The 21,696-nt window shown below is 44.4% G+C and overlaps 1 protein-coding gene across 4 annotated transcripts in view; it reads left to right on the top strand.

Annotated features, from left to right (window-relative positions):
* Positions 1-7,602: 7,602 nt before the first annotated feature.
* The window catches only part of POMGNT2 (protein O-linked mannose N-acetylglucosaminyltransferase 2 (beta 1,4-)), a 114,840-nt gene continuing 100,746 nt past the window's right edge, over positions 7,603-21,696 (top strand). For 2 of the 4 annotated variants that reach the window (XR_002325859.2, XR_013485319.1), the window contains exons 1-2: positions 7,603-8,081; positions 12,608-12,735. The gene's annotated coding sequence lies outside the window, so the exon portion shown is untranslated. The remainder of the gene's footprint in view (positions 8,082-12,607; positions 12,736-21,696) is intronic. The other 2 variants (XM_078151163.1, XM_020993266.2) reach the window with 2 other exon arrangements.

The raw sequence follows: 21,696 nt of genomic DNA, 5'->3' as shown, positions 1-21,696 counted from the left end.
AATCGCCTCAAAAAAAAATCAGTCTGGGAAGTAAAGACCCTCAGGTTCCTAACCAGAAACAATTGCTGTTTCTTCCTAGTGACAGTAGAAAGGCAGGAGAGTTGGTTGGGTAGAGGAGTCACATGGTCAGATTTCACCTTACTTTGGAGGGATTGTCTAGAATGGACTGGAGGGGAAGGAAACTTGAGACAGGGAGACCAAGCATGAGGCTGTCACTGCAGTCTCTGCAAGAGGTGATGAAGGTCTAAGCTAAGATCTAGCTGTGTGAGTGGAGAGAAGGGATTGGGATCAAGGGATGTTGTAAAGGTGGACATGGCAACTGATGGCCTCTGAGGGGCAGAGGAGAGTGAGGAGGCCAGGATGATGTGAGACCGCAAACCTGAAACACTGCAAGGATGGTTGTACCTTTGACAGAAACAGAGAGGTTTGGGAGGGGAAGACTTTAGGAGGAAAGATAACAACGAGTTCAATGTTAGACATGGAGTTTAAGATGGTCCCGTAGGTAGTTGGCGATCTGGAATTGGAGCTTGGAGGAGAGACAGGGGCCAAATATAAAGATCTGGGAATTTATCTACATAGAGATAACGGTTAAACTCATGAAAGCTGACCTGCTTGGGTTATCTATTGAATAGTGAGACTGGATCAAAGGGGATCAATGGTAAAGTCATTTATCTCACATAGTTCTAGCTGATAGCCGGGACAATTAACCAAATTCACAGGTCCACCAACAGTGTATTAGCACCACTCTCCACCCAGAGCCCCTCTAATATTGATTGTTTCATTTTTTGAAGCATCGATGTTTCTACTGACAGAACCATTTGTCCTTCACGGCCCACAGGTATTTATTTAATAACAGGTCAAGTTCCACGTGTTACCGTGACAACTCATAGCCTCTGGTGTCACACAGAGGACACAATGTTCAGACCTGGCCAAGACAAATGTTTTGTCTTGGCTCTGATGTCTGGGCACCTCTTAGAGAATGTTTGAGGAAGAATAGGAAGGCAAAACAAAAGAAGACTGGTGGATTGGTGAATGTTCTACCATTAGCAGACAAGCATTCATGAAGGGCCAATTATGTTCAGGGTAGCTAAAGATAAAAAAGAAAATAGACTCTACCCTCAAGGAGCTTACATTCAAATTTATTTGTGTGTGAATAACCACTGGAGAGAGTATTGGACTCGAATTCAGGAAGATCTGAGTTCAAATCCTGATTCAGACACTTATTGCCCATATGATTTTGGGTGAGTCACTTCATCTCATATATTCTCAGTTTCCTTATCTATATAATGCAGTTAATAATAGTACCCACCTACCTGCTGTGAGGACAAAGTGAGACACATAAAGAAAGTGCTTTGTAACCTTTTAAAGCGCTATATAAATGCTGGCTTTCCTCTTCTTCCTTGCCCACCTCCTCATTGGCGTCATTGTCATCATCATCATTGTTATTGACAAGACTGGTCTGTCCACAGAGGCAGCCAGGTGCTGCAGAGGATAGAGCACTAGATCTGAGTTCAAATCTGCCCAAAGATGCTGATTAGCTGTGTGACCTTGGGCAAGTCATTTAATCTCTGCCTCAGTTTTCTCAATTATAGTGTGGTGATCATCATAACACCTACCTCCCAAGGTTGTGGTGAGGATTAAATGAGAAAATAACTGTAAATTTCTTAGCACAGTGCCTGGCCCATAGTAGGTGCTTAATAAATGATTCCTTCCTTCCTTCCTCCCTTCCTTCCTTCCTTCCTTCCTTCCTTCCTTCCTTCCTTCCTTCCTTCCTTCCTCCCTCCCTCCCTTCCTCCCTCCCTCCATTCTTTCCTCCCTCTTTCCCTTTTTTCCTTCTTTTCTTCCCTCCTTTTTTTCTTTTCTTCCCTCCTTCCTTCCTCTGGAACCAAGGCATGAAATAAACTTGATCAAATTACTTCAGTGGTCTATAAGCTCCTCCCAGGTGACCACAACATGGGATAACGTGAGTGGAGCACAGCACCAAACAGAAGCAGTGGGTGATATGTTTTGTCACTAAAAGTCTTCATTTAAAAAAATTTTTTTTTGAAGAATCCTTGCCCAGTTCACAGGCTCATAGGATCAGAAAGGATCTCAAATGTCATCTAACCCAAACCAAATCTAAAGTCTAAATAAAAAGTGGAAGCCAGTGAAGGACAGTAAGTGAGGACAAAGACAGAGAGTCAGAAAAGCTAAAACCCAGAATGAGCTGAAGACAGCATGAAGGACTTTTTAAAAAAATAAAAGATATGATCAAATGACATACTATTGTGAGGTGCTCAGCACAGTGCCTAACACATAGTAGGTGCTAAATTAAAATGCTTGTTCCACCTTACTGCTGCCACCATGTTGGGGACGGAGGGCTGGACCTTTGCTTGGAGGTGATAGGAGATAACAGGCTGGAGGCAGCAGAACTCCTCAACAACTAGACTGCTTCTGTTTTCTTGGCCAATGTCCACTTAAGTCCTCCTTTCATTTCTCTTTATGGGGAGGAAATTCCTAAGTTATCTAAGGCTAAACCAGGAGAGAAGAAACTCTGGCAGGTCTGATATGGTCCTGGTGATGAGTTTGACGTCCACATTAAGGACTAGACCAACTAAGTTTTGAAAGGTTCCTTATCAAAAATTTCACCACTAGGAGATGGGTGAATTCAGTCACAAAAACTCGACAAAGTGTCAAGGAATTGTGCCCTACCGAAGGGAAGGAAATACAGCTCCCCTTCCCCCACTTCCTTCCCTTCCTCTCCCTGCCCCCATTCCTCTTGTGGATGAGATCACAGATCCTTCAAATATGTCATACAATCAGATACACAGATCTGTTGATCTGTAGGAAAAGAAGGCAGGAGCCGTGGCCAGTAAGTCCAAACAAAGGCGGCAGCAGCAGCAGCAGCAGCAGCAGCAGCAGCAGCAGACTCCTTCCTGCTCTGAGGCAGCAGATAAAAGCACAGGAATGTTGGGGTTCAGGGCTGCAATGAGGCCGGCTAATTGTATGTAATGGTGTCATTATAACTTTTGGAAGAAGAGAGTGCAAGGGAGACAGAAGAGGTCTCTTAGACTGGTTAACCAGATGACTTTGGCCTGTCTATGTTTGCATTCCCTGTATTCTGTGTGTCCCTAGGGAAAGTCTTGTGTGTTTGGCCATATACTATAGGTTGATTGAGGTCTTCAATTTAGAGTATGCCAACAGCGTGGCAATAATAACTTTGTCCCAAGGCCGGTGACACGTGTGTCGTTAACGTCACTGCTTTGTCCTTCCCTATTCTTTTGGGCATGCCTGGGACAGGAGTCATGGGACCCTGACAAAGCACCGAAGCATTTATTTACTAAGAAGAATGTTCTTCATAGTGGGAACGTTAGAACAAAAATGGCGGAGAGAGAATTGAAACCCAAAGGGAATGATGAGATGACAAGGAAGCATTAGCTGTCCTTCAGGAGTTCAAGTTCCCTAGTCCAGATGAGACATCCAAGAGAACTGGAAGACCTTGTAGATGTGATTGGTAACCCCTCATTGGCCAATGTTGAGTCATGGAGAAGACAGGATGTACCAAGGGACTGGAGAAAGGCAAATGCCCCTGGTTTCAAAAAGGGAAAAAGGGAAGATTCTCCAATGATCATGAACTTTGACTTTGACTCCTGGAAAATCTTTAGAATGTATTATTAAAGAGATGCTTCATGAGCACCTGGAAAAGGTCAACAGAGGTCATTAAGAGCCAGTGTAGATTTGTTAAAAACTAGTCCTGTCAAGGTAACCTCATCTCCATTTATTTATTTATTTGCAGTGTTACTAAGCTAGTAAGTTGGGGGCAATTCCATACACATGGTGCCCCTAGACTTTAGCAGAGTATTTGACAGTGTTTCTTATACTGCCCTGTGGACAAAATGGTAGGAGTGGTGTTGATTGTAGTGCCGTTAGGTAGAATCAGAGCTGGTTGAATGACTGAACCCCAAAAGTAGTCATTAATGGATTGACATCAACCTAAAGTGAGGTCTCTGGTGTAGTTCTGTACATCTCTGAGCTGGTTTCTCTTTTGTCAGATACGTGTGTGTATGTGTGTATGTGTGTGTGTGTGTGTGTATGTGTGTGTGTGTGTGTGTGTGTGTGTGTGTGTGTTTGCCGATAGCTTGGATGAAGGCACAAATGGAATGTTTATCAAATTTGTTGGTGAAACAAAGATTTAAGAGAAGCGGCTGACACATTGGATGATGGAGTTGACATCCCCAAAGTTTTAATAGGCTAAAATGATAATCTGCCACTAAGAAGATGAAATAAAATGGAGGAAAACATAAAGTCCTGAACTTGGCTCAAATAAATCAGCTGGGTGTTTTTTTTGTTAAGAATATCCATTTTACTTAGCCATGGAAAAGAAAGGATATCATTAAGTATATAGTATTGATTTGCCATAGTTTCTGAACCTCTGTAGTTTCCATAATTGACCATCAAAGTCGATGTAGGAGCTCTGGCTACTTTGTGACGTGGCTTTTGTGCTTAGAGTACTAGAAAGCTTTGTTAATGGGTCAAGCGGTTGTCCACTGGGCTAATGAAGCATTGAGTATAGTTTCAACTATCTTATAAGAAGGAAAAAAATACCCTGTCTCCTATGGAGTAAGGTCTTAGGAAGAATAAATCCAGCCAATATAGTAGGAACCCTAGTAGATATTGTTCCTGTTGGGCTCTATTAGTTTTGTTTTTTTTTTTTTTACTTTATTTATCAAATGAAAATCAACTTTAAGAACAAGATGTGGAGAGATTGGCTAGATGGTAATTTATGAAAATTTAAAAAAAAACCAAACCACCTATGGATTTTAGTCCTACTAGCTCAGTATGAGACAACAGTATGATATGGCAGTCAACGAAGCTAAGGATATTGGGCTCCATTCATAGGACAGTGTCCAGAATAAGGATGGTCAAGGTTCTGTTACACTCTGTCCTGGCTAGATCACAACTGGATTGTTTGGGTCTAGTTATTGGTCCCATATAGGAAGAGGACTAGCCAGCTGAAATGTGTGCCTGGTATGGTGAGGGGACTGAAAACCTGGGTAAGGGTTAGCTAAGTATTAGCTAAAGGAATTGGGGGTGTTAGTCCTAGAGAAGAGAAACAGGAGGAAACGTTCATGATGGCGGCATCTCTCTGTAATTGAGACATGGCACCATAGTGCACAGAGTGCTGGGCCTGGGGTCAGGAAGGCTCCTCTTCCTGAGTTCAGATCTGGCCTTAAACACTTAGCAGCTGTGTGACCCTGGGCAAGTCACTTAACCCTGTTTGTCTCAGTTTCTTCATCTGTAAAACGAGCTGGAGAAGGAAATGGCAAGCCACTCCAGGATCTCTTCCAAGAAAACCCCAAATGGGGTGAACAATAGCTTGTAGAAGAGAGATCAGAGGCATACAGTTCAATAAACATTTCCTGAGCATCTCCTATGGGTGGAGCATTGTGGAAATACAAAGCTCACTAAGACACAGTCCCAGACCTCAAGGAGCTTATGGGCTATTGGAGGAGATAAGGCGCCCAGTGCAAATCATTTTAACACAAGGAAACTGTGATGAGCACTCTGGGAGAGCTATCGGCCAAGTACTGTGGGAATGGGAAGGAGGGAGAGTTTAGGGCTGGCTGGAAGGGTTCAGGAGGGCTTCATGGAGGAGGAGGTCTGAGCCTCTACGGGTGGGTAGGATAGGCAGAGTACCACTGTGATCCTCAGGTGTGCAAGTGAGGAAGCACAGGAAGTGAGGAAGAGTGAAGAGTCCAGGTTGGCCAGAGCATAGGGATATGTATGTGCAATATATGAGTGTGTGCATGTCTGAATTGTGTGAGTGTGTGTGCACACGTGTGCGTGAAGAGGATCTCCGGGTCCCGTTTCCCTTTGGCGCTCCTGAGCTCTGACCTCCTCATTTGGATTTCTCATGCTGGTATGTGCCCTAAAACAAACGGGCGTGGCACCTTGCCAGTCTCAAAGGATTTTGTCTTTCCACTAACACGGGTTTTAGACTAAAAAAAAAAAATCAGCCATTTGTCTTTGCCATCTGAGTGGAGAAGAAATGCAGTGCTCTCTGAGTGTGGCCACTGACCACCGGCCCTGGTGTGGTTCAACCTTTGCCCTGCACAGGAGGGACCCAGGTCACCTACATGCAACCAGATGCCAGTACATGGGTACAGAGCCTGACCAAAGTCTACCCAAGCCATTATCTGTGTACACACACACACACACACACACACACACACACATGCAAATATGCACACAGGTGCACGGACATGTGTGTACACACAGACACACAGAGACACACACACTATGGACCCGTTCAATGTCACCCGCTCTGATAAATGGTTTCCTTTAACTAAAGCCTGTGACAAATATAGCTCTATTTAAAGGAAGGCCACATGGCATGGTGGGGGAGGGGGATGAAGGGTAAGAGACTGAGACAGGGAAAGTCAGGAGACACCTGGGTTCATGCCCCACCTCTGACATGTATTGTGTGACCATGTGTAAATTACTACCCCATCTGAGCCTCAGTTTCCCAGTCTATAAAATGGGTTTAATTATACCTGTACCACTCACACCCAAAGGGCTGATGTTAAAGAAAGCACTTTGTAATCACTATGGAAATATGGGATCGCGTTATTAAGGGTAGTGTGACTGGGAATTCCATTACAGACAACGATATTTGGATGTTTTGTTTGGAACTGTGATTTTATAGTTGTAAGGAGCTCCCAGTATGGGATATTTCCTCCACTAATGGTCTGTAACTTTTAATCTTAGGGTTGCTCAAGGCAATGAGATGTCAAATGACTTATCCAGGGTCACAGAGCCAACATGTGTCAAATCATATAAATAATAAATAATAAAATAAACAAAATTAATTAATAAATAACTGGAAAAATCAGGGGAAAGAGACTACAGGCATTATTACTTCTACTTTACAAAAGAGGAAAGTGAGACCCTGAAAAGTTAAGTGACCCACCCAGGGTCATACAGCCATTAGGCATCAGAGGCAGGATTTGAACCTAGGTCTTCCTGGCATCAAAACCAGCAGGCCATTGATTCCATCACGCTAGTCAACCACTTATAATGGGTCACATCTTGACACCATTAGGCTACATGGTTTCCAACCAGACACTAATAATATGGGAAGAGTTGTAAAGCTGAAAAGTTGACAACTTTGGATTGCTAATTGATTGGCAGAAGGCTAGGGAGAATAATGGATAGAGCACTGAAAAATTTAGGGGGAAGGACTGAGTTCAAATCCTGACTCAAACATTATTAGCTATGTAGGAAGTCACAACCTTTCTTAAATTTAATTTTCTCATCTGTAAAATGGGGACAGTAGCCTACATCTATATTGTAGGGTTGTCATGAGGATCGCATGACATTCTGTTTCTAAAGTTCTTTGCAAACCGAATACTGGGTGTTATTACTAATAATAAACCAAATATTCATTCAGAACAGTGCCAAGTTCTTGCTGCTTCTGGGGATCTTAAATAGGGGTGAGGGGAAGGATCTCTGAATGAGTTTCCTGAGCAGAAACGCCCCCTAAGTTGTATCTGAATGTTCTGCTCCCAGATTTAGCCTGTCTGAGCCCCTCTCAGCAGGACGGTACCAAGGACAACACCCACACAAAAGCAGGAAAAGCTGGTGTGACTCCCTGACCTTCTGGCCGGCTTCCCAGCAGTCAGAGCACCAGGGAAAACACAGAGACACGCTCACGTCAGGGAAACTTCCAGGGGAGCCCACATGATGCATGCAGCCCCTTCCTGAGCCCCCCGCGCTGACCTTGAATCCACAAGCCACCAGAACTGCCTGAAGGTAATCAGGATGTGACCCAGCTAATTACACACCAGCAATTCGCAACAGCTCTTTCTGTTCCTTCCTGGCCCCGGCTAAGGCTACGTCTGCACAGGCCAGATAGGCTTACAGAACGGACTTAAGAGACCAGTTAGTGCAACGTCCGTGCCGCCTTTCATTAAACCATATAGAACAACCATTGACCGTAGAAATGAAACGGATCCTCCAAAGTTAATCAACAAAGAAGATTCATCTCCTTTTCTCTGAGCTGAAGATACAAGTACAGAGAATGAAACCATCTCCGTTCTCAGGTAACTTGTATTCCCACAAGGCAGACGAGTGTCTATGTAAGTCACATACAGAATAAATACAGATAGATGTATATGTATTATGTGTTTATGAGCCCTAGGTTCTGTGGGACCTTAATGTAGGGATCAGGCAAAGGACGCCTATTTCCCCTACCACAAAGAGATGCTTAAGACACAGAAGACTCACTAAAGGTCACTGACAGATATTAAATCTGAAACAGTGACTCATTTTTCCTAGTACGCTCTCCTGGGAGGTTGAGGCTTACGGCATTAACACAGGAACCATTTGGTGGAACACTGCCAAACCGGGTGTTGCTCTCCTCTCGGATCTCTACTGTCTGAGCAGCTCACTCAAGAGCCATTTCTTCTGGCCAACCAGGACATGACTTGGGCTCATCCTCCTGTTTCTGGTCCTCTTCTCTTCCAAGAATTTGTTATGGGGATCCCTCCCCACGGGGCAGCTAGACCTTGAGACTAGGAGCTCTTGACCTTTCAAATTCATGAGGTACCCACAAAAGCTTTTGTTCAGTCATTTTTTCAGCCACGTCTGACTCTTTGTACCCCATTTGGGGGAGTGGTTTGCCATTGCCTTCTCCATCTCATTTTACAGATGAGGAAACTGAGGAAAACAGGGTTAAGCGACTTGCCCAGGGTCACACAGCTAAGAAGTGTCTGAGGCCAGATTTGAACTCATGAAGATGAGTCTTCCTGACTCCAGGCCCACCTAGCTGCCCCACAAAGGGCAGGAACATCCATCTTTCAGGACTGCTGTTTAGTCACCTGTGTTCAGGGAAGGAAACATGAATCAGAAGCAGCAGCTAGAGAATTGAGACCCATCTCAGGTTCTCCTAGACAGAACGTGCTGTGAATGCCATGTGTGAGTGGCCGCCATAACTGATACGGGTAGCAGGAAGAAGCATCTTCTCCTCTCCCCATGCTTCTCTTCCCCACTCATCTCCATCCCAAAGCAAGACAGAAAAAGCCTGAAGAGGGCTGACATATTTATGGACAGAAGAGAGGCAGGGATCTCAGAAATCTTGACCTCTTTGAAAGTGGGCATCTCCTCCTGATCAGAGGGCAATCCCATCCGAGGCAGTCTGTCACCCTCCCACCACTCCCCGTCCCCACCATCAGAGGGTGCTTTGTCATCCCAGAGGGCAAATCCTCAGGGCCCAACAAGGGTTTGCTGGATCACTGACCGTCCTTCAGAGCTGAGCCCTAGCTGATATGGGTCTAAAGGTGGGGTGCCGGAGGTATTGTCTGGATGTGGTAGGCAGGGGAGAGAAGACTCAATTATTCTTTGTCTCTTCTCAGCTCAGCCCTGACAATCGACAAGGAGAGTTACTCTAGGATACAGTCCTTCCCGCCTCTGCCAACCCTCACCCACCCACCCCCCCGACCCTGTCACTTCCTTTTGAAACCTCACACCTCTCCAAATCTCCCCACCGTTCCAAACTCTTACCTTGGGATGCCACCTCTCTGCACCCAGATGTACAGTCTTGTCAGAAATGGAGTCTGAGCAATTTCTTCTATTGAGCAACCCTCCGGATCCCAGTACTGTGGGCATTGATCACATCCACTATGGTACTGAGGGACTTTAGGGAAGAGAACTTGCTGTGAAATATTCCAACCAGTAAGAAATTTATTTCTTTCTAGAAGTGAGGCTCCAAGTGATGTCCTCAGAATGCAACTGGCCCTGAGAGGCCACTGACTCCATGACTATAGAAAAATCTCATTTCTTTTTTTTAATTTTTAAAATTAATTTATTTTATCAACAATCACTTCCATAAACTTTTGAGTTTTAAATTTTTCTCCCCTTTCCTCCCCAAGACCATGTGCAATCTGATATAGGATATACATACACATTGCTATTAAACATATTTTCACATTAGATTAGATTCACATTGAAGATTAGAAAGAAAGTAGAAAATTGGGAAAGAATTTTTACAACCAGTCTTTCTGATAAGGGCCTCATTTCTAAAATATATAGAGAATTAAGTCAAATTTGTAAGAATATGTCATTCCCCAATTGACAAATGGTCAAAGGACATGAACAGGCAATTCTCAGATGAAGAAATTAAAGCCATCTATAGTCATATGAAAAAATGCTCTAAATCACGATTGATTAGAGAAATGCAAATCAGAACAACTCTGAGGTACCATATCACACCTATCAGATTGGCCAACATGACAAAACAACAAAATGATAAATGTTGGAGAAGATGTGGGAAAATCGGAACACTAACGCATTGCTGGTGGAGTTGTGAACAGATCCAACCATTCTGGAGAGCAATTTGGAACTGTGCCCACAGGGCTATAAAACCGTGCATATCCTATGACCTAGCAATAGCACTTCTAGGGCTATATCCCAAGGAGATCACAAAAACAGGAGAAGGACCCACGTGTACAAAAATATTTATAGCTGCTCTTTTTATGGTGGCAAAGAATTGGAAATTGAGACAATGCCCATCAGTTGAGGAATGGCTGAGCAAGTCGTGGTATATGAATGTAATGGAATACTATTGTGCTATAAGAAATGATGAGCAGGCAGACTTCAGAAAACCCTGGAAAGACTTGTACGGTCTGATGCTGAGTGAGGTGAGCAGAACCAGGAGAACATTGTACACAGTAACAGTCATGTTGTGTGATGACTAATATTGATAAACTTAACCCTTCCCAGCAATACAAGGATCTAAGACATCTCCAAAGGTCTAATGATGGAAAATGTTATCTACATCCAAAGAAAGAACTATGGAGTTTGAATGCAGATCAAAGCATACTATTTGCTATTTTTTTTCTTCTGTTGTGTTTTGTTTCCTCTCTCTGGTGGTTCCTCCTATTGGTTCTAATTGTTACTTGCAATATCAGTAGTGTGAAAATATGTTTAAAAATCTCATTTCTTCTTCCGGTTTGATTGAACTTAAGAAATACCGGTGAAGCAGCTACTATGTATGAGGTGCTAGTCTCTAGGGATGTAAATATTTTAAATGGTAAGATGTTTTCTTCTTCTCCTTCCATTTTTTTTTTTGTGAGGCATTTGGGGTTAAGTGACTTGCCCAGAGTTGTACAGCTAGTAAGTGTTGTGTGTCTGAGGCTGGATTTGAACTCAGGTCCTCCTGACTTCAGAGTTGATACTCTATCCACTGAGCCACCTAGCTGCTCCTCTTTTCCTTCCATTTTAAAAGAAGAAATGCAACCTCCCTCCTTTCTTTTGAGAGATGGGGGACTATGGATGCTGAATGCGGCATATACAATAAGATATGGACAATATATTGGTTGGTTTTGCTTAACTGTTTTTCTTTGTTACAAGGGAAGGTTCACTGTGTGGGGGAAGGGGGGGCAGGAAGTAAGCCATATTAGGAAATTAATGTGAAGTAAAAACAAAAGGCATAAGAAAATGTTAACTTTTTTTAAAAAGAAGAAATGCCCCATCCCCATGTTTCATCCCGGGGTTCCAGGGACGAGTTCATCAGTATTTGCAAAGCACTTGAAGATTGTCTCAGAGGAGCTGAGGACAAAGTGTTTTTCCTAGAAACACATCAAGGACCTTTCATTCCCAGTCCCCCTTATTCTCCAAACACGGAGCCTGCTGCCTAAAGCCAGAGAAGACAAATTCAGCCTTTGGAGTTTGCATCCCGAGAAGTAGAAACTCCTTCAGGGGACAGGGTTGTTTGGCCTCCTGGTTCTTATTCTGGGCAACATTCCAGAATCTTAATGTCTTCCTCAAGTGGGACATTGGTTCTGTCTCAGTCTTCCTATAATCAAACTCCCCACCCCCCACCCCCGGATGTCTGCCTGGAAAGCGCAGGAGCTCCAGAGAGTCTGGGCTGAAGATCTTCCAGCTCTCTGGCCATCACTGTCCCAGGAATGTCTGGAATTGAGGATTCTTCACCACCCTCCTTTCTGGCCAACAAGGGGCCCCAACAGGCTCCCTTCAGATGGCTCTGGGCCCTCCAGGTCTGCTGAAAACACTACCAGTGAAGGACAGGGCAAAGAGGTCACACAGGAACACGAAGAAAAGAAACAGGAAGCCAGGCCGGGATTTTGAAGATAAGAATTTCTAAGAGAGAAGCTATACCAAAGGAGTGGGTGGTGAGGAGAGAGAGGAGGAAGTTTCTTCGATTCTCAAACCCCTTGGAAAAGTCACATCCATCAGGGCTAGCCGGGAGCCACGCTTCTGATTGGCCACTGAGAAAAGAAAGGAGCACAGTCTTCAAGGGACAGGACATGAAGGGAGAAAACTGCTTGGGAAAAGGGTAGCTTAGGGGGTACAGAGCTGGCCCTGGAGTCAGGGAGAACTGAGCCTTAAAGACTTATTAGCTATGTGACCCTGGGTAAACCATTAACTTCTGTCTACCTCAGTTTTCTCATCTGTAAAATGGAGATAATAAATAGCACCTACTTCCCAGAGTTGTTGTAAGGAACAAATGAGGTAATATTTGTTAAAGGGCTTTGCAAACATTAAAATATTACATAAACGCTAGTTGTCATCAACACGATAGAAGGTCTTTTTTTTTTTTTTAATTTAGATTTAGTATGGAGACTTTTGGGACCAGCTCTGTGGCATAATGGATAGAGTGCCAGACCTGGAGTGAGGAAGACTTACCTTCCTGAGTTCAAATCTGGTCTCAGACACTTACTAGCTGTGCAATCCTAGGTAAGTCATTTAACTTCTGGCTACCTCACTTTTCCCATCTGTAAAATGGAAATAATAATAGCACCTACTTCCTAGGGTTGTGGTAAGGAACAAATGAGATATCTGCAAAGGCCTTTGAAAGTTTAAATCACTATATAAATACCAGCTATCATATAGCCAGATATTTTTCGAAAGGGCAGACGATAACCCAGCACAGGGGCCATTCCATCAAGATGGCGACCACCCCCAAAGGTATCCACCTCACTCCACCATCTTCACTTCTTTTCACCAGCCTGCCTTCCAGTTACAGGCATTTAACCTGTTATCTTCCCTTTATCCTCACTGCTACAAATAAAATAGCCAAAAAAGAAACCACAGAAAAGTAGAAAAATAGAATAGCATCTTCTTAGGTGACTGTTTCATCAGCTGGTCACCAAGGATTTTAGAGCATTGTTTAAAAGACCCAGGAGAGGGCTGTGGTTACCACTTCCCTCTACCCACCCCCACCCCCCAGTTATGTGCAGTATTAAAGAGGGATCAGAAACTGAGCTACAGAAGGTTAAATGAATTGGTGACTTGCCCACATTCAAGAAGGGAGAGTGAGAGGGAGCCAGGAACAGCTCTCAGAAAACTATTCCCAGTCCCATTGTCTTGAGCCAAGCTGAAATCCTCTCTGGTGAGCGAGTTGGACAATAAACTCAACTTGGGGGAGATTAATGGTGCTGAAAGAAGGTCTCTTGAGCCTGACTGTCTGGACGACTAGAGTCCAGTCTCCTCCACAGTCCCCTCTCAATAATTTGATGGCACTCATCACCCACACGTTATATTTGTCTTTTCAGAGGGTACAGATTTCCTTATGTTTCCAACTGATATGGAACTCTTTCTGTTACTTTTCCCTGGTCTGAACCTTATGGAATATTCCATTCCACTATGTTCCTTCCCACTGTCATAAAACTGACATGATATTTTAGGCCTAGAGCTGGAAGGGGCCTTCGAGGTAATTCCTCTTATAGATGATGAAAATAAGGTACAGAGGTACAGAGAAGTCAAGATACTTGTCTAAGGCGACAAGTGCCAGAGGCAGAATTCACACCCAGGTCCCCTGACTCCAAATCCAACATCCTTTCTTTCCTCTCTCTTCCCACTTAGGGTTTTTTTTTCCTCCCTACTCTCCTCCTTCTGTAGGAGGAAAGACAAGATTAATGATTTGTTTGGGCCAAGGACAGAAAGGAATCTCTTTATCTAAAGATTTTTCAAAGGAGATGCCCTGTGGTCCAAAATGTTCTCTTCACTCAATTGAAGCTGGTCTCCTGGCTTCTTCCAAGTCCCAGTAAAATCCCCCATTATCTAAGAAGGCTTCCCGATTCTGCCCTGACGCTAGTGCCTTTCTCTGTTGATTATTTCCCTTTTATCCTGTCTATAGCTTGTTCATACATAGTAGTCTACCTCCCTTAGATCTCCAGTTTCTTGAGAGCAGGGACCACCTGGCACATAGTAGGTGCTTCATTTTTGTTTATCGACTGACTGTTCTCTCCACAGTAGTCAATGGTCTCTTCTCACCAGATCTCATGGCATTGCTTGCTCACTTTTTTTTTTTAAGGCATTTGGGGTTAAGTGACTTGCCCAGGGTCACACAGCTAGTAAGTGTGAGGTCTGAGACTGGATTTGAACTCAGGTACTCCTGACTTCAGGGCCGGTGCTCTAGGCACTGCACCACTTAGCTGCCCCGCCTGCTCACTTTTCTGCATACAGCCTTTGACGCTCCTGGTCACCCTCTCTACCTAGACAACATCTCTTCTCTAGGTTTTTGGTGATTCTGCTTTCTTTTGGTGCCCCTCTTACAGATCTGACCCCTCCTGAGTTTCCTTTGTTGATTCGTCATCCATATACTCCCCCCTAACTCTGGGTGTTCCCCAATGCTCTGCTTTCCTGACTCCATCATCAGTTGCCATGAGTTTAATTATCATCTCTATGGAGACGGCTTTCAGATCTCTAGATCCAATCCGAGCTTCTCTCTCGAACTTCATTCCCCTCACCAGTTGCTTATTGGACATTCTATCTCACACTAAACAGATCTAAAACTGAGCTGGTTCTCCCCTCCCCCGCCCCACCCAATCAGGGGCTAAATCTTGCCATTTCTCCCTTCTCCACATCTCTCCCATCCTGCTCCTCTCTTTAATCACACTGCCGCCAGCCTAGCTAGTTTAAGCCCTTGTCACCTACACTGATCTCCTGATTTACCTCAAGTCTCTCCCTATTCTGATCTGTCCTAAATGCAGCTGTCAAAGTGATTTTCCTAAAATGTAGATCAGACCAGGTTACTCTTCGCTCAAAAACCTCATTGCTGCTAAATGAAATATGAGCTCCTCAGTTTGGCATTTTAAAAAAAGCTATTGATATGTCTTGTTCCTATATTGTCAAAATTTCCTCCTCTAATACTCCTCCCCACTCCCGGTGAGCAATCCCTTAGAACAACGAATTCTTTTTTTAAAAAAATTTATTTATTTTTAGTTTTCAACATTCACTTCCATAAGCTTTTGAGTTTTCAATTTTCTCCCCCTCCCTCTCCTCCCCCTCCCCAAGACAGCATGCAATCTGATATAGGCTCTACTTACACATTCATATTAAACATATTTTCCCATTAGCCATGACGTAAAGAACGATTAGAACTAATGGGAAGAACCACAAGAAAGAAGAAACAAAACAAAACAACAAAAGAAAAGGAGAGCAAATAGTCTGCTTCCATCTGCATTCAGATGGAAGTCCTTTGTCTGGATGTGGACAGCATTTTCCATCATGAGTCTCTTGGAGTTGTCTTAGACCCTTGCATTGCTGAGAAGGGCTAAGTCAATCAAAGTCAGTCGTCACACAATGTGGCTATTACTGTGTACAGCGTTCTCCTGGTTCTGCTCATTTCACTCAGCATCAGTTCATACATATCTTTCCAGGTTTTTCTGAAGTCTGCCTGCTCATCATTTCTTATAGCACAATAGTATTCCATTAAATTCATATACCACAACTTGTTGAGCCATTCCCCAACTGATGGGCATCCCCTCAATGTCCAGTTATTTACCACCACAAAAAAGAGCTGCTAGAAATATTTTTGTACATGTAGGTCTTTTTCCTGTTTTTATTATCTCTTTGGGATACAGCCCTAGAGGTGGTATTGCTGGGTCAAAGGGTTATGGACATGTTTATAGCCCTTTGGGCATAGTTCCAAAATGTTCTCCAGAATGGTTGCATCATTTCACAACTCCACCAACAATGGATTAGTGCTTCAATTTTCCCACATCTTCTCCAGGATTTATCATTTTCCTGTTTTGTCATGTAGCCAATCTGATAGGGGTGATGTGGTACCTCAGAGTTGTTTTGATTTGCATTTCTCTAATCAATAGTGACTTAGAGCATTTTTTCATATGACTATAAATAGCTTTAATTTCTTCCTCTGAAAACTGCCTGTTCATATCCTTTGACCATTTATCAACTGAGGAATGACTTGTATAATTATAAATTTGACTCAGTTCTCTATGTATTTTAGAAATGACAGTATCAGAGATACTGGCTGTAAAAATTGCTTCCCAGCTTTCTGCTTCCCTCCTAACCTTGGTTGCATTGGCTTTGTTTTTGCAAAACTTTTTCAATTTAATATAATCAAAATCATCCGTTTTGCATTTTGCAATGTTCTCTATCTCTTGTTTGGTCACAAATTCTTCCCTTCTACATAAGTCTGACAAACTATTCCTTGCTCTCCCAGTTTGTTTATAGTATCACCCTTTATATCTAAATAATTTACCCATTTTGACTTCATCTTGGTGTAGGGTGTAAGATGTTGGTCTATGCCTAATTTCTGCCATACTAATTTTCAGCTTTCCCAGTAGTTTTTGTTAAATAATGAGTTCTTATCCCAAAGTCTGGAGTCTTTGGATTTATTAAACAGTAGATTATTATAGTTATTGACTACTGTGTCTTGCATACTTAACCTACTCCACTGATCCCCCTCTCTATTTCTTAGCCGGTACCAAGTAGTTTTGATGATTCCTGCCTTTATAGTACAATTTAAGATCTGGTACAGCTAGGCCAGTTTCCCTTGCATTTCTTTTCATTAATTCTCTTGATGTTCTGGACCTTTTGTTCTTCCAGATGTATTTTGTTATTATTTTTTCTAGCTCTATAAAATAGAACAAAGAATTCTTTTAAAACATGTCAGCAAAATTGCTTAACACAGAAAAATATTTTTTGATGTTATATGTAAGATACCCCATCTGGAAACCCAAACCTCGCTGCTGATGGGAGGAGTGTCTTTGTTGGACATTTGATGTGCTTGGCTGCCGTATCTCAACCTACCTTTTCAGTCTTATTCTACATTGCTCCTGTTCCCAGACTTGATGGTCCAGCTTAACTGGTCTTCTTGCCATGCCTTACACAGGACGCTCTAGCTCCTGTCCCCCATGTCTAGAATTCTCTTAGATTCCTCTTGGAATCCATTCAAGGCTCAAGTCAAATGCCGCCTTCCATAGGAAGTCTTTTCTTAGCCCTACCCCCCAGTAGCTAGTGTCCTCCCTCCCCAAATTACCTCTGTTTTTTTTGGTGGGGGAGGGGGAGGAGGTATCTATGTGATATGTGTCCATGTTGTCTCTTTCAATGGACTGTAAGTTCCTTGAGGGCAGGGACTTTCACTTTTGCCTTTGACTTCTTAGTAAGTGTTTGAAAGATGCCTGGGGATTGACTGACAGGTGAAGTCAGACTAGAGGCTGGAAGATGACAAAACTAATTTTAGGAAATTCCTGGGATTTGGAGGCATTTTTGGAAAGGGACCTTCAAGGTGTTCTAGTATAATCCCTTCATTTTACCAATGAGGAAGAGATGGAGTGGTGGAGGGATTCCCACCCAGATCCTCCACCTCCAAATCCAATCTTTCCATTCCAGTCTCACACTTTACTCCCCTCCATATTCTCTAGAGATGATCACGTGAGAATGGACTTGCTGCTATTACTCAAACACAGGACATTCCATCTCCCTACTATGTCCCTTCCTCTGTCTGTCCCTGTCCCTCCTCATCTCTGCCTCCTGGCTTCCCTGGCTTCCTTCAGAAGCTCGAATCTAGAGACATCCCTAGGGCATTGCTTCTGAGATGACCTTCCATATACTCTGTATATGGATGGACGTCCAGGGATGGACCTGGTTATTTCCCTGTTACCCTGCTCCCATTAGAATATGAGCTTTTTTGGGACAAGCACTGCGTTTCGGTCTTGCTTTGCATCCCCAGCTCTTAGCACACTGCCTGGCACATTATAGGTGCTTAATTAATGCTTAGTGAGCGGCTGATCTTGCACTGCATCCCACTGTCTCCCTTGTCTAACTTGGCAGAGTTCATGTATTTGCCAGAAGCTTTCAGGGCATGTGTTAAGGGATGGACGATTTAGGCTCCAAACCAGGGAAGGGTGTAACCAAAACAAACAGAAGTCACCCTCCCAGGAGAGTCACATTTTGGGGCAGTCCATTTCTTCTAACCTCAGCTTCCCAGTGAAGCGTGTGTGATGCCACTAATTCCCAGCTTTCCAAAGCACTTCTGAGCCATCAATTAAGCCATCACACCCTGGAGTAATGGGTTTGCCCTGCCCTTGTACATACTGGTAAATGGAAAAGAGAGAAAAAGGCTTAGGGATTTTCTAATGACTCTGGGCTTCTAAGCCTCAGAGGTAGAACCCAAGAGCAGCCTTCGACCAGGCTCAGGCTGTTTGATCTGGAAGGGCCGAACCCCTCATCTGATCAATCAGCTAAGCACTGCGCTGACTTGATTTTTATTTTATCATTCAGTCAACGGCTCAGTACTGCGTACTGGGTGCTAGGAATGCCAAGACCAAAGCAGAAAGCAAAAACAAAAACTAATCAAACAGATAACAACAAAAGCAACAGTCCTGCCCTCATGGAGCTTACAAAGTCTAAAGATGAAGAAACTGAGTGTTCTTATGGACCCAGAGACTCCTCTAGCCTTTGTGGTCTCCTGGGGCAGGAATTTAGAGGTCACTTTTTTTTTTTTTGGTGAGGCTATTGAGTTAAGTGACTTGCCCAGAGTCACGCAGCTACTAAGTGTTATATGTCTGAGGTCGGATTTGAACTCAGGTCCTCCTGACTTCAGAGCTGGTACTCTATCCACTGCACCACCTAGCTGCCCCATAGAAGTCCCCTTCTTAGAAGGAATTGCTTCTATCACAGGCGAGTCAATTCAACAAAAACTGTTTAAAGTGCTTTTTATACACAAGACACCCCGAGCACCTTCACTGACGCTTTGCTTGAGTGCTTCAAGAACGAGCTCCTTCCATTTTCCATGGCGCTGATTACTAGAAGATACTTTGCTGTTTGTGGTTGTTACTCGCTTGTGTCCAGCTCTTCATGACCCCACTCGGGATGTGCTCGGCAAAGATACTGGAGTGGCTCGCTAGTTCCTTCTCCAGGGGATTAAGGCAAACGGAGGTTAAGCAGCTTGCTGGGGGTCGCACAGACAGGTTTTGAATTCAGGTCTTCCTGACTGCAAGCCCAGCGCTCCATCCACTGAGCCAACCAGCCACCTCGTCACTTTCTCACACTGAGACAAAACTGCCCATCTGGTCATTTACACCTCGTTCTACCATCTAGAACAGCACAGGACATTCTGTCTTTCTGCCTTTCACACTTGAATTTCCCATCATTTACTACCTGTGGGACCTTGGGAAAGTCACTTAACCACCTCGTTTTCTTCGACTGTAAAATGAAGGCTGGCTTAGACTAGAGATGGGCCTCCAAGGCCCCTTCTAGTGCCAGCTCTAGGGTCCTAGTATCCTTCCCACTCCCCTCCAAGTATCTGAAGACAGTTGTCATCCCTCCAACAGCGCAGGTAGCAGTCCATCCTAAACAAATTTGTCCCTGGCCTCTTACAGGTTTGCCATGAGAGGGTCCAGCCAATGTTCTTGGGGCCTTCCTTGTGTTCTCTTGACCCCCCGAGCCTCCGTCCTTCATTCAGAGTAGACCCCCCTCACTCCCCCCAGGCTCTGGGATCCTGGGTGTCTGTCCTGGCTCTGCTGCCCCAGTGACACCAGGCCCTAGCATCGTCACCTACGATGAGCCCATGGCCTGCTTTACACAGGTATTCACAGAAACACAACCGGGGCCACAAGAGGTTTGGGAAGAGTAGGGAAAGGAGCCAGTCTCCCCAGTCATGAGGATCCAAAGTCAAAGGGGTCCCCGAGAACCTCGTCCCTCCTGTGGATGAGCAGAATCCCACATCCTGCCCCTCCCCCCAATTCAATTCCACTCCGCATTTATTGCTGCAGTGTGAGAAGCAGGTTGGCAATGGAGATGGGCTTTGGGGTCAGAAAGATCTGGGTTCAGGGCCTGCTTCTAACACACACTATCCATGGACCCCGAGTAAGTCATGGAGCAGGTGCTGACACACAGGGAGAGGAAATTCTTTCTTTCTTAGGCAATGGCGTTCAGTGACTTGCCCAGGGTCGCACAGCTAGTCAGTGTCTGCGGCCAGATTTGAACGCAGGTCCTCCTGACTCGAGGGCCAGTGCTCTATCTACCGTGCCACCAGCTGTCCCAGTAGAGGGAATTTCTTGACTAGGAGTTACATACGTGTTTGAAATGATTGTCCCAATTTGCCCCCAAGTATACCCAAGATGCTGCTCTAGGTGCAAAGATCAAAGGACAAAGTCAATTTTAGGGAGATTCACAGTGCCAGAGAAGCCCTTTAATCTGAAACGTCTGGTCATCTTTCCCAGTTCCATCTTTGGAGCTGGAGGACACACGGCTCACCCTCTCCTAGTGGGCGCAGCACTCTGGATATTTTCAGTTAATATTCTACGAGGGTTGGAGACAGATCAGGTAAAACCTCTCTCTGTTTTTTACCAGGGGAAATAACAATTTGTATTTACGTCGTGTTTTAGGGTTCGCAAAACTCTTTACACACATTGTCTCATTTACCCTTCACAAGAGTCCCCTGAGGTAGAGAGTGAAGTGAAATGTTTTTGGCAGGAAAGGTGGTGGTGAGGGAGAGGCAGTGTGCTCTGATGGAGAGAACTCTGAGCTCGGAAGAAGAGAGATCTGGGCTCACCACCCTCCTTCCCCACTTGCTGGTGGTCTCTCTACGGGCCAAGGCACTGACATTCTCTTAACCTTGTTGATCTGTAAAATGGGAGAATCCTGCAGTGGTGGGGTGGAGCCACCCGAACCGGCTTGGGAGAACTCATTGTTAAATTTCCAGAAACTGGCGAAGGCCACAAGCCTGGGCCTGGCTGATTACTTTGTGGGTTGTCTAGACTTAAAAAAAAAAAACACAAAACTGGCTCAAGTGCTCTGGTGACACACGCCAGCCCCTGACTCTGGGCAAGTCACAAGCCCCCAGCAGCACATCTTCCCCTCCCACCCCCCTCTCCCACCCTTCCCCCCTCCCCCCCGCTTCTGAACCCACAGATCTGTGACGCCAGTAACACCAGTAACACCTGTGTGTGCGTGTTACGTGTTTTATACATACGTGTGTGTGTTATAAAGATCGAAGGAAATAAAGCAATATGATAGAACGATGATGATGAAGAGGAGGAGGGTGAATTGTACGGCCTAAGTTTTCAAAGCGCTCTACGGAGAATCTGCTGAAAGTTGTTTTTCTTTTCTTGTCCTTTTTTTTTAAGGCTCCAAAAAACCCTAAATATGATCATTTCTGTAGAGATGGTCTTACTGAAAGCTAAAGAAAGCCTTGGCTTTGGTTTGACTGGGGGCAGTGGTCTGTCAGCTCATTTATTTATTTGCCCAAACGTCTTTCTCTGTTCCTGCTTATAAAAGGATTCAGCTGAGAGGCAGAGGCAATGCGCTCGTTGTTCAGCCATGTCCGATTCCTTGTGACCCTGTGGACTACAGCATGCCGATGCTGCCCGTGGGGTTTTCTTCCTCCAGCCCATTCGACAGATTAGGAAACTGAGGCAAACAGGGTGAAGTGACTTGCTCAGG

The sequence above is a fragment of the Phascolarctos cinereus genome, unplaced genomic scaffold (genome assembly GCF_003287225.1).
Source record: "Phascolarctos cinereus isolate Bilbo 61053 unplaced genomic scaffold, phaCin_HiC Scaffold_1;HRSCAF=81, whole genome shotgun sequence".
NCBI classification, from domain to species: Eukaryota; Metazoa; Chordata; class Mammalia; order Diprotodontia; family Phascolarctidae; genus Phascolarctos; species Phascolarctos cinereus.
This window is presented reverse-complemented; position numbering and strand designations above follow the sequence as displayed.